Raw genomic sequence first — 13,744 nt, forward strand, 5'->3', positions numbered from 1 at the left:
GGGGTTCCCATTGCTGCGGCAGCCGATGCAGGGCTCCTCTCTGGAGGTGACTGGAGACCCCTGAGCCTCCCCCCCGCCACACCCCTGCTCGGGCCCGAGTCATGCTAGATGCCTTTTTCTTTTTTAGTGTTCCTGTTTTATTTGAAAGGCCGAGTGACAGATCTTCCACCAGTGGTTCCCTCCCCAAATGGCCACAACAACCAGGGCGGGGGCCAGGCCAAAGCCAGGTGCCAAGGATCCATTTCCCACACGGGTAGCGGGGACCGGTACTTGGGCCACCATCGGATGCAGGTTCCGGGGTGGCTTAGCCGGCTGTGCCATGACACCAGCCCCGTGGTGGAGGCTCCTGTCTCCGTGTGAGCTGAGGTGTCAGGCCTGGAGTGACAGGTGGCCAGCACTCGGCTTCTAGGCACGTCTTCGGATGGATTTCGTAGAGAAGGGATCTGTGGCACCGCTTAGGGAAGAGGGCTGGGCTCCGGGCACAAGCTCCTGCCCGCAGCACAGCCCCGGCCGCAAACCTTGACCCTGATCTCTCGCAGGGTTTCTGGCGGAAGCAGGGCAACACCACTGCCACTGTCAGGTCAGGCTGCGGTTGGTGATGCTCGGAGGCTTTGTCCCCTGCCTGGTATTTTCACCGCGAGGCTCCACCCTCCCCACCACACAGGCACGCTACAGCCGCCTCTGCTCAGCTGTGGCCAGCTGTGTGATTGGCCCGGAAGTCCCTGTCCCTGAAATGGGGAAGCCACAGCCCCCTGGTGGAGGAGACACCACGGTGGACAGGAGACCCCCAGGGTGTATGTGTGTGTGTGTGTGTGTTTGCCCGCCTCTTGTCTTTGCGAGCCCTGGCACCCCACAAGTAGCCAAGGCGATGCGGTTGATGGCCCGCACAAGCCAAGACTTCCACTATGGCAGAGGGAAGCTGGGTGCCCCTCATGCACATGGAGGGGCCGGGCTGGTAATGCTTCATGAGACAGATCACCCTGAAATGCAGAATACTGAGTACACGTCTGCCTGTATAAATAACTGAGCTTAAGAACCATGGGGAGGAAAACCCAGCCACCAACAGGAGGAAGGGGTTTGGGAGCCAAGGCTGGGGGCGGGACACAGGGCCCAGTGTGTATGGTGTCAGACACAGGCAGGGGCGGGGGGCAGTGCGCCCTAAGTTCTGGGGGGGTCCCAGCGTCACAGGGTCTGGGTTCTCTCTGTACCAGGCGCCCGCCTCGCCTCGCCCCAGGGGTGGCTCCAATCAGGGTGGAGGTTCCACGTGCACCTGCCCGTTCCCATCTCAGATGTGGCCATGGCGGGGGCCCGAAGGTCTGTGCTTTCCTGGGCTCCGGCCCCGGGCTCCTGCGGCACAGAGGAAGAGTTCCTTATGAAGGCAACATTGGCCTTGACGGATCCTTTCTGGGGGAACCTGAGCAGCTGGTTTGGGGCCAGCATTCAGCTGTCTCCCTGTGCTCCGGCTGCAAACCAGAGTCATAATCCAGACACTTCCGCTTTGCCTTTGAAAAGCTGCCTGAGCTGGGCGGGCGCCTGACCTGGCATGAGGGCACTGGTTAGGACGCCCGCCTCCGACACAGCAGGGCACCTGGGTTCCAGCCTCCTGCCTCCAGCTGCCCGCTGGTGCACACCCAAGGAACGCTTGGGTCCCTGCCACCCACATCGGGGACCTGGGTCCTGGCTCCCAGCAGTGCTGGTGCAGACATTTGGGGAATAGATTGGTGGGGAAGGGCTTGCCCCATCTCTGCATCTCAAATAAATGGTTCATTAAAAAGAAACACTCTGTGCAGCAGTCAAGACCCTGCCTGGTGGGGCCGGCATTGCAGCGTAGTGGCTAAAGCCCTGGCCTGCAGCACTGGCATCCCACGTGGGCACCAGTTCGAGTCCCGGCTGCTCCACTTCCGATCCAGCTCCCTGTTAATGCAGCGGAAGATGGCCCAAATGCTTGGGCCCCTGCCACCTACGAGGGAGACCTGGAAGGAGCTCCTGGCTCTGAGCTGTTGAGGCCATTTGGGGAGTGAGTGAACCTATAGATAAAAGCTCTCTTGCTCTCAGCGCTCTCTCTCTCTCTCTGGCTCTGCCTTTCAAATAAAATGCAAATTTAAATTTAAAAAGGTGGAGCCTTGGCATTTAATCCATGCCTAGGTGACTGAGAACACGCAGCCAGCCTGAGATCCAGGCAAACGGCCGTCACCCCGACCATCGGGAATGACGATTGTGCGTGTTCACTGCAGCTGCACCGACCACAGGCCAACGCCTCCGACCACAGGGGCCACGGCAGCATTCAGTGCTGTGCTCAGCACATGGCCAAGTTCAAGTTCCCCTTTTCAGCAATGTCTGGAAAAGCCCGCAGGCACGGAGGACAGCTTGCAAGCTGCCCGCCCTGCGGCTTCCACCACCATCACGACCCACTCTGGGCTCAGAGAGCAGCTGGTGCTGGGGTCCTCCCGGGCTTCGCAGTGCTGGCCCGCGTCCCGCAGGCAGCAGGGGTAAGAAGCCTCGAATCCGCAGCAGGACTCCAGCAGGCCCGCCCACCTGGCCCGCCTGCCTGTGGGGCTGCCCCAACCTGGGGCTCCGTGCAGTGCCCTCTGCCTGGCTGCCTTCCCCCCCACCGAGATGGCGGAGGAAGGGAGCTCCGTAAAGGCCTCCCCTTGCCCTCGCCCCTCGCCCCTCGCCCCCTCCCCCACCACGGGACCCATCGGCAGCGAAACCCCCTGCCCGCCGCCTCGCCTGTCACATCTCTCTGTTTCCTGTCCTGCCCGTGTGTGAGTTCTAAGGAGCCAGAGACTTTCAGGGCCCTGACGCCGGCCCCAGCCCTAGCAAGTGCCCAGTGAATGCTGGTGTCCACTGGGTGCCAGGCTGTGGCCGTGGCCTGGGCAGCCACGCCTGACTGTCCCCTCTTCCGCTTGCTTTAAGTGCAACCTTAAGATGGGTGGATGTGTGAGCCTGGAGCACCAGACTGGCCTGCAGCTGGGGGGCTCCCCAGTGCCTGTGACCGCCATTGTCACAGCACGGTCCCCTCCCAGCCCCCCTGGCCTGCCTGTCCCCAGCCCGCCCTGGCTTCCTGCAGGTCCACTGCATCCCATCACAGGCAGCGAAGCGAGCACTCGGATTCTGGGAGCTTCTGCCACTTGCCCAAGTCTCACCCCAGAATTCCCCAGCTGCAGGGTCCCCCAGCCCACAGGCGGGTGATGGGGTGGCTGGAGAAGATCCCCCCCTTCTGAGAAGCAGTCTCCCACCCACACCCTGCCGAGCGCCCATGGGTGCTGCCCCCTGGGCTCCCATCATGGTCCCTCCAACGGGCTCTCTGCCCCCTCCTTGCACGGGGGGCTCGGTCCAGAGCAGCTGGAGCGGGCGCTGTACCTTCCTCCCGGGCTCGCCTAGGCTCTGGGTGCCGCGGCGTCCTGGTTCACGTAGTCGGGTTCCCCGCTGTCCTCGTCGGGACTCCCCACCGGGAGGGGAGCCGCTGCTTGCTCTGGGGAGCAGCGGGCAGACGGGAGGTCAGTGCCCCCTCCCCAGGGCCCACAGGAAATAGCCACGCTGGGTGGGAGCGGGCCGCGGTGTGCCTGTCCCGTGTCTGGAGTTTGCCTATGCCACGGAACCCGGCGCCTGCCCTGGCGGGGGAGCCCTGGCAGAGGTCACGCTGTGCTGGCGGGAGGGGCGCCCAGACCCCGCCCAGCACCCAGGCCGGCCCCTCCCAGCCACGTACCCATGAACCTCCGGGACTCCTGCCACTGGTGGATGGACGCAGAGTTCTGATAGTCCTCTGAGTCCTCGCCTGCAAGAAGGCCACGCGGGCGGGGCTGGAGGCGGGGCCTGGCCGGGTTTCAGGACCAACGCGGGGCGGGGCTGGAGGCGGGGCCTGGCCGGGTCTCAGGGCCGGCGGGGGCGGAGCTGCAGGCGGGGCCTGGCCGGGTCTCGGGGCCAGCGGGGCGGGGAGGGGAGGGGGTCGGGGCGGGGAGCGGGCAGGGAGAGATGCCCTGGGCTCCTTCCCCCTGGGAAGCTGATGGGGCTCCTCCCAGGACACCTGGGCCGTGGGGACCTTGGGTTTCACGCGTGTAGCTGAGCCCGGCCCAGCTCGCGGGCCCGGGGCCGGGGTGGGGTGGGGCAGAGGCGCGCTCACCTGACTCAGGCGTCCTCTGCTTGCAGATGAGCACGTTCTCGTAGGAACCGGCGTCGTCGTCCTCTGCCCGAGAGAGAGGCGGGGTAGGCCGGGCTGGGGGCGGGGCCTGGCTCCTCCTCCTCCCGTTGCTCTGCGCCCCTGGCCCCCGGACCGTGAGGACAGGGTCCCGGCCCCCCAACCTGGTCCTGCCTGCCGCTCCGCCCAAACCACCCAGTGCTGCAGGCGCACCCAGTCCTGTGCCCTGCACCCTCCCGGGGCCCGCAGCGCAGCCCCTGCGACCCTCCCCGGTGTCACCCGCTCCCTGTCCACCCTCCCCGGTGTCGCCTGCTCCCTGTCCACCCTCCCCGGCGTCGCCTCACCTTCCTGGGGCCGCGGAAGCTGCCCCCAGTTGCAATAGTCGGCGGTAATGGGGCGTCTGGCCAGGAAAACACAGCTCAGGCTGCCGGGCAGGCCTGCGCGGGGGCTCCGAGAGACCAGGGCTACCCCGTGGGGGCCCCCTGGGTTCTCCCCTCCCACTTCCGCCCTCTTCACTTCCCTGGACCCCTGAGCCACCCTAGGGCCATGCCTCCTTGCTGGGTGACCGAAGGGGACAGCTCTCCCCGGGCACCCCTGTAACTGGGCTGTCACAGGTGGCGCAGGTGGGGTCTTCCCCCTCCAGGGCCCCTCCCCCAGAGCAGGGCGGGACTGCGGTCCAGGGTGGGAAGGGGCGTGGCGGGGGCGGGGAGGGGGCCCGGGGGAGAAGGGCACTCACAGGGATGCGGCCTCTGACTCTGCTCTGCCCTCTGCAGGAGGAGGTGGGAGTTAGGCTGAGACCCTGGGCCTTGGGTCCTACCGCTGGCCCCAGCCCCCCACCGCCGCAGCCCACCTACCTTTGCTCGAGTCCTGGTACCTGGGGGATGCAGGTTCTGGAAGAAAAGCCAGGCTCACCACTCCCCTCTCCCCACCCCTCTGGCAACCCCAGAACCGGCCCAGGTGTTTCCAACACGCACCCACCTGTCGGGTGCTCTGGGGCCCCTCTGCAGGGGGTGTGTCTGTGCATGTGCGAGAGCCGCCCACAGCCGCTGCTCGCACCTCCCCGGGCCCCCAGGCCTCCCCTGCTCTGCACCTGCCCCAGCCCCACCCCAGCCAGGCTGGCCCGGCCCCTGCCCCGTGTCACTCACCCTCAAGGCTGGGCGAGAACTCCAGTAGCTTGTCTTTCCTGCAGGGTGGGGGCATGGGGGCTGAAGTGGGGGGGGCCGTGGAAGAGGGGTCCCGGCTGCAGCCCCACAGCCCCCTGGTGGGCCCCTAAGTTCAGCCTGGGGCCTGGCCGGGGAGTGGGGGCTGGGCCTGGGCTCAGGGTCCCCTTCCGCTTTGCTTCCTGTTGGGCACCTAAGATGGGGACGGGGGCGGGGGGCTCCGTCCTACCTTGTGGACACCTGGTCAGGGCCCGTGTCCCCCGGGGTCCTGGCCCATACCGGCCTGACCACTGCAAAGCCAAGGGCAGGAGTCAGTGGCGGTGGAGGGTGGGGGGAGCCAGCCCAGCAGCATGGCCCACCCAGGGCCTCAGGCTTGGGGGGGAGGGGAGACAGAGGGTACTTTAGTGGGGACCCAGCCAGCCCCGAGCCAGGCCCTCTGGCCCTCCAGGCACTCACAGGAATAGGTTCGGGCCACGGCAAAGCTCTGCGCGGTCTCTTGCCTGCAAACACATGGGGCTGTGCTGAGCCAGGGCCTGGCCACCCGCAGCCCGGGACACAGGGGACAGGGACAGGGAGGTGGCTGAGGAGACAGGGTGACCATGAGGAGGGGCTGCTGCCTGCGGCCTCACACCCCGTGCCCTGATGCCCGCCCCCGTTCCCTGGGCCACTCCCCCACCCCCCAGACCCTCCCCTGACCACAGGACCTGAGGGGGTCCTCTGGTCCCTGGAGATCAGCAGGGAGGTGGGGGCATCTGTGGGCTGGGCTGCAGCCCTGAGATTCTGGGGGGCCTGAGGGTGGAGGTGGCTGCTCGGGGACCCAGCCGTGATGGGGTTGGGGGTGATTCCAGCCCAGGGGCTGTCCCCTCCCTCCACCTGCCCCGCCCCATCCCCACTCCCACCCAGGGAGTGTTTGCATCCTGCTTTGTGCCAGGGTCCCTGTGCCCTCCCTCCCCTGGTGGGCACCCCAGAGGTCAGAGGTCAAGGACACAGGAGCCTGGACCCACAGGGACGCCCTTGGGCAAGGGGGCAGGGGGAGAGAGGCTGGTCCCACACAGCCCAGGCGTCCCCTGTCTCCAAGAGCCCTCATTGACCCAAGGCTGGCCGGGGCAGGACCTGGGTGAGCTCCCTCTGGCCCTCCCCCAGTGCTGGGAACCCTGTAGAGCACGGTGACGGGGAGGTGCGGATGAAGGGGACACTGAGGCGACTCACAGACTCCTCTGCTGGTAGATTTTCTCCAGCCTCTTGGGCTCTGCAAGAACAGGTCTGGGTCAGCAGGTGTCCTGGGGCCCACCTCGGCTCCCCTCTCCCCTCTGCAGGTCTCAGGCAGGACCTGGGGGCCCAAGTGCCCCGTGGTCACGGCCCCTCCCCCACCGCCATGTTGCAAGGTAGAAGCCACAGGCAGTCCTGCCCCCCAGTCCCTGCTCCCAGCCCCAGACGCCACACTGAAGCCCGCAAAACCGAAGCCCCCTCCCCATGGGCCAGACCCACTCTCCTTGGGGACAGCCACACTCCACCCCTCCAAACAGGCTGCTGGAACCACAGCCCGGGAGGCCTCAGGGCACAGGTTGCCGTGGCTCCGTCCATCCCACCCCAGGCCCCGCGTTACCTGAGTGGGAGCAGCGCACACACAGGCCGGCCGCCATCCCCAGCAGCAGCAGTAGCAGCAGGGCCGCCCCCAGGCACAGCAGCTCGGTCTGGCTGCTCATGTTCCCCACCTGGAACACTGCAGGGGGAGGGGGCCGTGAGCAGGGGCCGCCCCTCCCCCACTGCAGCCCAGCCCCACAGGGCCTTAGGGCTGCTGCCTTCTCTCCCTGCTCCTGGAACCTGCCCGATCCAGCACCCCACAGGCCCGGGGCCATCATCATGCTTGGCCCCCGGCTGCCAATCCTCCAACCTCTCTGGGCTTGGCCAATCCCAGGGTCGTCCCCGGGAGACCGCCGCATCTCACCCTGGAGCCGTGAGTCAGTGGGAACAAGTGAGTCCCGGCCCCGTGACTGGCATGCCCCGCACCAGCCAGGATGGCGCCCAGCAGGGCGCAGCTCTCCCCCGACCTGGCCTGGCCCCGCCCCCTGCCACCCCTGTCCCTGCTGTGGGCCGTGTCTGTCTCCCACTGCTGGGAGCCCCTGGTCTTGGAGGGTGGTCTCCTGGGCCAAACGCTGCCTGTGCCCCAGAGCCTCAGTGGTCTCATCTGTGAAATGGGCCTCTGCCCAGTGCTGCACTGGGGGGAGGGCCAGGTGTTGGGGGCAGCGGTGAGGATCCCATGTCAGGGTGCCTTGGTGCCGGTTCCAGCTCGGCTCCTGATTGGCCAGTGGGAGGCAGCTGGATGGCTCAAGCGGTGGGGTGCCCGCCCAATCACATGGGAGACTTGGACTGGATTTACAGCTCCTGGCTTGGCCTGGCCCAGCCCCAGCCGTTGCGGCCATCTGGGGAGTGAACCAGCAGTTGGAAGACCCTCTGTGTCCCCCTCCCTCTCCGTGTAACTCTGCCTTCCAAATAACTAAACAAAAAGCCCACAGACCTTGGGCTGCACACACACCCACGACACGCGACAGCCCCAGCCCGGCCCCGTCTGCTTGAGACGCGTGACTGTGCCGTTGGCCTTGCGTTGGTGGCCCCGGGGGCCCGGCGGCTAATCTGGCTGCCTTGCTGGGGCAGGGCCGCTTCCTGGTGCCCTGGGACGGGCAGAACCCGCCCAGCGCTGGGGCAGTTCCTCCCACTTCTGTGAGGCAGGGGGAGCGGGGACAGTCACCCCGCGGGTTTGTCATGTGAGGCCAGTGCTGAGATCCTCTGGCTGGCCCTGGGGTTTGCAGAGCAGGTGCAAATGCACGGTTCGCCTCCCCTGCCAGGTCCCACGCCGGTGCCCCGACGGCTTCCCAGCCCACTGAGGCAGCAAAGGCGGCTCAGAGAGGTGCATGTTGCGCCCAGGGTCACACAGCGAGCAAGGCACAGAGCTGAAGATCAGACCATGACAGGCGACCCCAAACGCCAGGCTCCTTCACCCCCTTTTTATGTGGAGTTTAAAAACTACATGCAGTATTTTAAAGAGAGAGGCTAGCTTGGGCCTGGCGCTGGCTGTGGTACAGCAGGGTAAAGCCGCCGTCTGCAGTGCCGACATCCCCTATGAGTGTGGGTTCGAGTCCCGGCTGCTACACTTCCTATCCAGCTCTCTGCTAATGCGCCTGGGAAAGCAGCAGAAGTGCCTGGGGCCCTGCACCCATGTGGGAGAGGCTAGCTTGGGCCTGGCGCTGGCTGTGGTACAGCAGGGTAAAGCCGCCGTCTGCAGTGCCGGCATCCACTATGAGTGTGGGTTCGAGTCCCGGCTGCTACACTTCCTATCCAGCTCTCTGCTAATGCGCCTGGGAAAGCAGCCAAGTGCCTGGGGCCCTGCACCCATGTGGGAGACCCGGATGAAGCTCCTGGCTTCAGCCTGACCCAGCCTTTCTCTCTGTCTCTCTCCCTTCCTCCAACATCTACCTTTCAAATAAAGAAATCGAGAGAGAGAGAGAGAGAGAGAGAGAGAGAGAATCTTAAGGACACTCACACGCTTGATCTATCTCCTCGGAGTCTCTCCCTCTCTGTTTCTCGGCCGCGGAACAGGGTGGGGGTGGCGGGAGAGGGGGTGGCCCAGTGGCCCTGAGCGGGCCCCAGGGGGCAGGCAGGGCGAGGTGGGGCGGGGCCAGAGGCCGCCACCGAGGGGAGGCTCTGCAGGCCGAAATAGCACAACGGGAAGTGGGCAGTTTTCTTATGAAAAAGGTTTGCACAAGGCCCATGTGGGAGCGCCCTTGGGCGACCGGAGCCCCCCGCCCCAGGAGGACCCTTGGGGACCGTTCTGTCTCATCTGCTGCAGTTGGGGACACTGAGGCTGAGGGGGGCAGAGGGAGAGAGGCCACCCCGGCTTGGAGTCCTGGGCGCTGCCCTGGGGGCCCGAGCTCTAGCTCTGATGGTCTCGGGCCTCCCCTAGGCTAGCGGCGGTGCTGTGAGGGCCAGGGAAAGTGGAGGGCGGCACGGGGGGTCTGGACCCCCCGGGCCTGGGTGGGAGGACAGATGAGGGGGAGAAGCAGGGGCCAGCGAGGGCCACCTGTCCACAGACACCCACCCCCGGCCCCCGCCCCAGCCAGCGCCAGGGACGGCTCCTTCCACCCGGCCTGGGCCCACGCTGGGGAGGTCGAGAGACCCATTTTACAGAAGAAAAAAGTGAGGCTCCAGGCAGGCCCTGGGTGGCTGCTGGCCTGGGCTCCCACCCGCCCCTCACGGATCTCAGGCAAGGGGAGGGTGAGGCTGGGATCTTCCCAGGGCTGAGGATGGAGCCCCTCCCTGGCCGCCCCAGCCACCAGCTGCTCCTGTGGGGTCTGCTGGGGGCTCCGGGCACCCCTGGGGAAGGCTCACCTGAGACTCAGGGGCTGCTCTCCGCGGCCGGCGCATCCCGAGCCCACGCACCTGCCCCGGGGGTCGCCAGCGCCGCGCGCACACACACACACTAGCAGGCAGCGGGCGAGGAGATGTGGCAGCTTCCTGTTCCCCCTCACACATCCGCCGCACTGCCGGACAGGCTCGGGGACGAACAGGGGGTGACAGAGAGCCGCGGGGGCGGGGACAGGCGCGCAGGGACCAGAGAGACACGGCCGCCACACACACACACACACACCCTGACATGGTGACACACACAGAGGCGGGCAGGGGAGGCACAGACGGGGCTGGCGCTGTGGCGCGGCGGGTTAGGCTGCTGCCTGTGACGCTGGCACCCCACCTCTGAGCACCAGTTCGAGTCCCAGCTGCTCCATTTGCGATCCAGCTCCCTGCTCGTGCACCTGGGAGGCAGGGCCAGCTCCAGTGCTTGGGCCCCTGCCCCTCATGTGGGGGCCCCGGATGGAATTCTGCCACCTGGCTTTGCTCTGGGTCTTGGGGGCATCTGGGGAGTGAAGAGACACACACAGAGGACACGGGGCACAGGTGACCAGGGACAGAGATGCCCCAGGGACTGGTAAGGAGATGGACGGAGGGGCCGACAGCCAGGGGCGCTAGCGGCGACAGCAAGAGCCCCCACCTGGGAGCTGGGGCCCTTCCCCACCTGGCACAGGTGAGACTCCTGGAGGGCAGGGACAGCGAGGACAGCACAGGGCACAGGACACTGGCCCGCACCTGCCCAGCGGCGGCCCCACCAGGTGTACAGCGTGGCTGGGATCACCTCCCCCCTCCCTTGCACGGGTGACCCCGGAGCTCCGGAAGCCCTGGCAACCCGGGAGAGGCCGGCCGCTGCAGGTCCAGGAAACCACAGGGAGGGGCCGGTGGGCTGGCCCGAGACCATGGGTCTGGGGGTGGCAGACACTGCCCGGGAAGCCAGGAGAGCAGGGCTCCGTGTGTTCCAGGAGCCAGGACCCTTCGGGCCTGGGATCTGCCCTTAGGGACCCCATCTCGACCCTAGCTCAGGGCTGGGCTCAGCCTTTGTCCCCGCGGCGGACCTGGCCTGCCCGCTTCTGCCCCCTGGTGGGAGAAGACGGGTAGCACAGCTCAGGAGCCGGCTCTGGAAACCCCTGTGGGTGCGGGTGTTGGGAGCTGGGCTGCCCTCATCTACTCAAGCCAGCGCCACTTGACTCCCAGTCTGGGCGTGGCATTGCCACACGGCTGGTCCCCTGGAGCAGTGCCCAGGGGCAGGACCACAGTACAGGCCAGAGGACAGATCCAGTGGCCGGAGGCTCCGCCCTTTTGAATGATTTTACATCCCCCCTTCCCCCCAGCTCTACTTTATTTCTAGGCCTCACTGCCAGTCAGTTGTCAAGTAGAAAGTCAACTTAAAAGCAAATCTAGGCAGGGGGCTGGGGTCGCGGAGCAGCGAGCTAAGCCTCCACCTGCAGCACCGCCATCCCACATGGGCGCTGGTTCAAGTCCCGGCCGCTCCACTGCCAGTCCAGCTCCTTGCTAATGTGCCTGGGAAAGCAGTGGAAGATGGCCCAAATGGATGGAAGACTCTCTCTCTGCCTCTCTGTAACTCTGCCTTTCAAATAAATAAATCTAAAAAATAAAAAATAAGGGGGCTGGCACCGTGGCTCACTTGGTTAATCCTCTGCCTGCGGCGTCGGCATCCCATATGGGCGCCGGGTGCTAGTCCCGGTTGCTCCTCTTCCAGTCCAGCTCTCTGCTGTGGCCCAGGAAGGCAATGAAGGATGGCCCAAGTGCTTGGGCACCTGCACCTGCATGGGAGACCAGGAAGAAGCTCCTGGCTCCTGGCTTCAGATCGGCATAGCTCCGGCTGCGGCGGCCGTTTGGGGAGTGACCCAACGGAAGGAAGACCTGTCTCTCTCTCTCTCACTGCCTGTAACTCTGTCAAATAAATCAATAAAAATCTTAAAAAAAAAATTAAAAAATAAAAAATAAAAAACAAAAAAGCAAGACACCAAGCGTGTAAGGGAAGAGTTTTGAGAACCTGCATCCCAGGTGTCAGGATCTCGTGGGTTTTCATTCTATCTGAGAGGCAGAGAGATGCGCTGGGCTACTCCCCAGATGTCGCAACAACCAGGGCTGGGCCGGGCCAAGCCACTTAGTCCAGAACTCGGTCTGGGTGTCCCATGGGGGCAGCAGAGATCTGGTCCCTGAGTCATTGCCTGCTGCCTCCCGGGCTGTGCACAACCCGGGACTTTTTTTTTTTAAGCCATTCACCCCCCCCCCCCATTTTAAAAAAGATTTTATTTATTTATTCGAAAGGTGGAATTGCAGAGAGAGAGAGAGAGAGAGAGAGAGAGAGGTTTTTCATCCACTTGTTCACTCCCCAAATGTCCATCAGAACTGGGCCAATTCAAAGCCAGGAGCCAGGAGCCAGGAGCTTCTTCCAGGTCTCCCCCATGGGTGCAGGGGTCCAAGGACTCAGGCCATCATCATCATGCTGCTTTCCCAGGCCACAGCAGAGAGCTGGGTCTAAGTGGAGCAGCTGGGATTTGAACCAGCGCCCATACGGGATGCTGGCGCTGCAGGTGGCAGTTTTACCCATTACACCACAGTGCTGGCCCCAGAATGCAGGCTTCTTAACCACTGTGCCCAATGCTTGCCCTTGGTTAGCTTTCTGTTTAATTTTATAAAAAACCTATTTCAGGGCCGGTGCTGTAGCATAGCAGGTAGAGCCGCCGCCTGCAGTGCTGGCATCCTATATGGGCGCCGGTTCGAGTCCCAGCTGCTCCACTTCCGATCCAGCTGTCTGGGAAAGCCGTAGAAGATGGCCCAAGACCTTGGGCCCCTGCACTTGCGTGCAAGACCTGGAGGAAGCTCCTGGCTCCTGATCAGCACAGCTCCAGCCGTTTCGGCCAATTGGGGAGTGAACCAGTGGGTGGAAGACCTCTCTTTCTCTCTCTGCCCCTCCTTCTTTCTCTGTGTAACTCTGACTTTATACACACACACACACACACACACACACACACGCCTTGCTAGGTAGGAAGTCAGAAATGTGCTTATGTGTGTGTGACAAAGGCCTAAGGAACTGACTTCTAGGTCCAGCATCCTCATCTCAAAGTCATCCCGATAACCTTCCAGGTGCAGCCCAGTATCTGCACTTCAAATGTCCCCTGGGATCCTTCCAGGGAGTCCTGCCCCTTCTACCCGATAACCATCATTCCTCTAAGGCAGGGCGACGCCAGCCAGGCTTCCCCTGTCTGATAACGGGGGGGGGGGGGGCACCCAAAAAAGAATTTTTCATATTTACACCCAACAAGTCCTTTGTTCCAGGAGGAGAGAGGGGGATGGGAGGCAAGACCCAGCCCCTTAAAAACCCCAGCCTAAATGTAAACCGGGCTCTCTCTCTCAGGCTCTGTCTGGAGAGGCGCCCATCGTTCTTACAGATGTCCCTACCCTAATAAACCTTGCTACTTCACTTTCCACTACTCTCTGTCTCATGCCTGAATTCTTTCTTGTGCAAAGACAAGGACCCTTTTGCTTCTCCGGTAACAGATCTATCTATACATTTCATTTTAATGTTTTTTGTTTGTTTGTTTTAATCTTTCACCCACTGGTTCACTCCCCAGATAGCCTCAATGGCTGGGCCTGGGTCAGGCTGAAGCCAGGAGCTTCTTCCGGGTCTCCCACATGGGTGCAGAAGCCCAAGCACTTGGGCCATCTTCCACTGCTTTCCCAGGCTCTTAGCAAGGAGCTGGATGGGAGTGCGGTGTGTATGGGACGTCCAGCGATTCCAAGGAAGCTTGGGCTATTTATACAGCCTCTGGCCGGGCAAGCTGCTTTCCCCCTTCCCCGTGACAGCCAGGAAGGAAGGAGCTCATAACACCCACCCTGTCTCCCACAGGGACCCAAAAACCAGTCAGGGCAGCAAGCTGTTTCCCGCGCTGGGTCCGAGCACCAGCGTGTGTGCCTTGGTGAGACGGCCATCAGGAAGTTGTACTCCAGGTTCACGGTCATCAGAGCCCAGCACCCCTCCCCTGCCCCCAGATAGACACCTCCTGGCCTCACT

General features: G+C 64.0%; 1 long non-coding RNA gene across 2 annotated transcripts; it reads right to left on the minus strand.

Annotated features, from left to right (window-relative positions):
• Window positions 1-113: 113 nt before the first annotated feature.
• Window positions 114-9,841, minus strand: LAT2 (linker for activation of T cells family member 2). Of its 2 annotated transcripts, none has more exons than XR_007915419.2 (13): window positions 9,685-9,841; window positions 6,905-7,021; window positions 6,508-6,547; window positions 5,755-5,798; window positions 5,528-5,588; window positions 5,284-5,321; window positions 4,993-5,028; window positions 4,875-4,905; window positions 4,483-4,538; window positions 4,124-4,186; window positions 3,710-3,778; window positions 3,364-3,475; window positions 114-1,347 (listed from the first exon to the last, which is right to left on the minus strand). It is a non-coding gene; the product is annotated as a linker for activation of T cells family member 2 (long non-coding RNA). The 2 variants fall into 2 exon arrangements; XR_007915417.2 differs by lacking the exon at window positions 9,685-9,841 and adding an exon at window positions 8,840-8,965.
• Window positions 9,842-13,744: the final 3,903 nt, after the last annotated feature.

This window comes from Oryctolagus cuniculus, chromosome 19 (genome assembly GCF_964237555.1).
Source record: "Oryctolagus cuniculus chromosome 19, mOryCun1.1, whole genome shotgun sequence".
NCBI lineage: Eukaryota > Metazoa > Chordata > Mammalia > Lagomorpha > Leporidae > Oryctolagus > Oryctolagus cuniculus.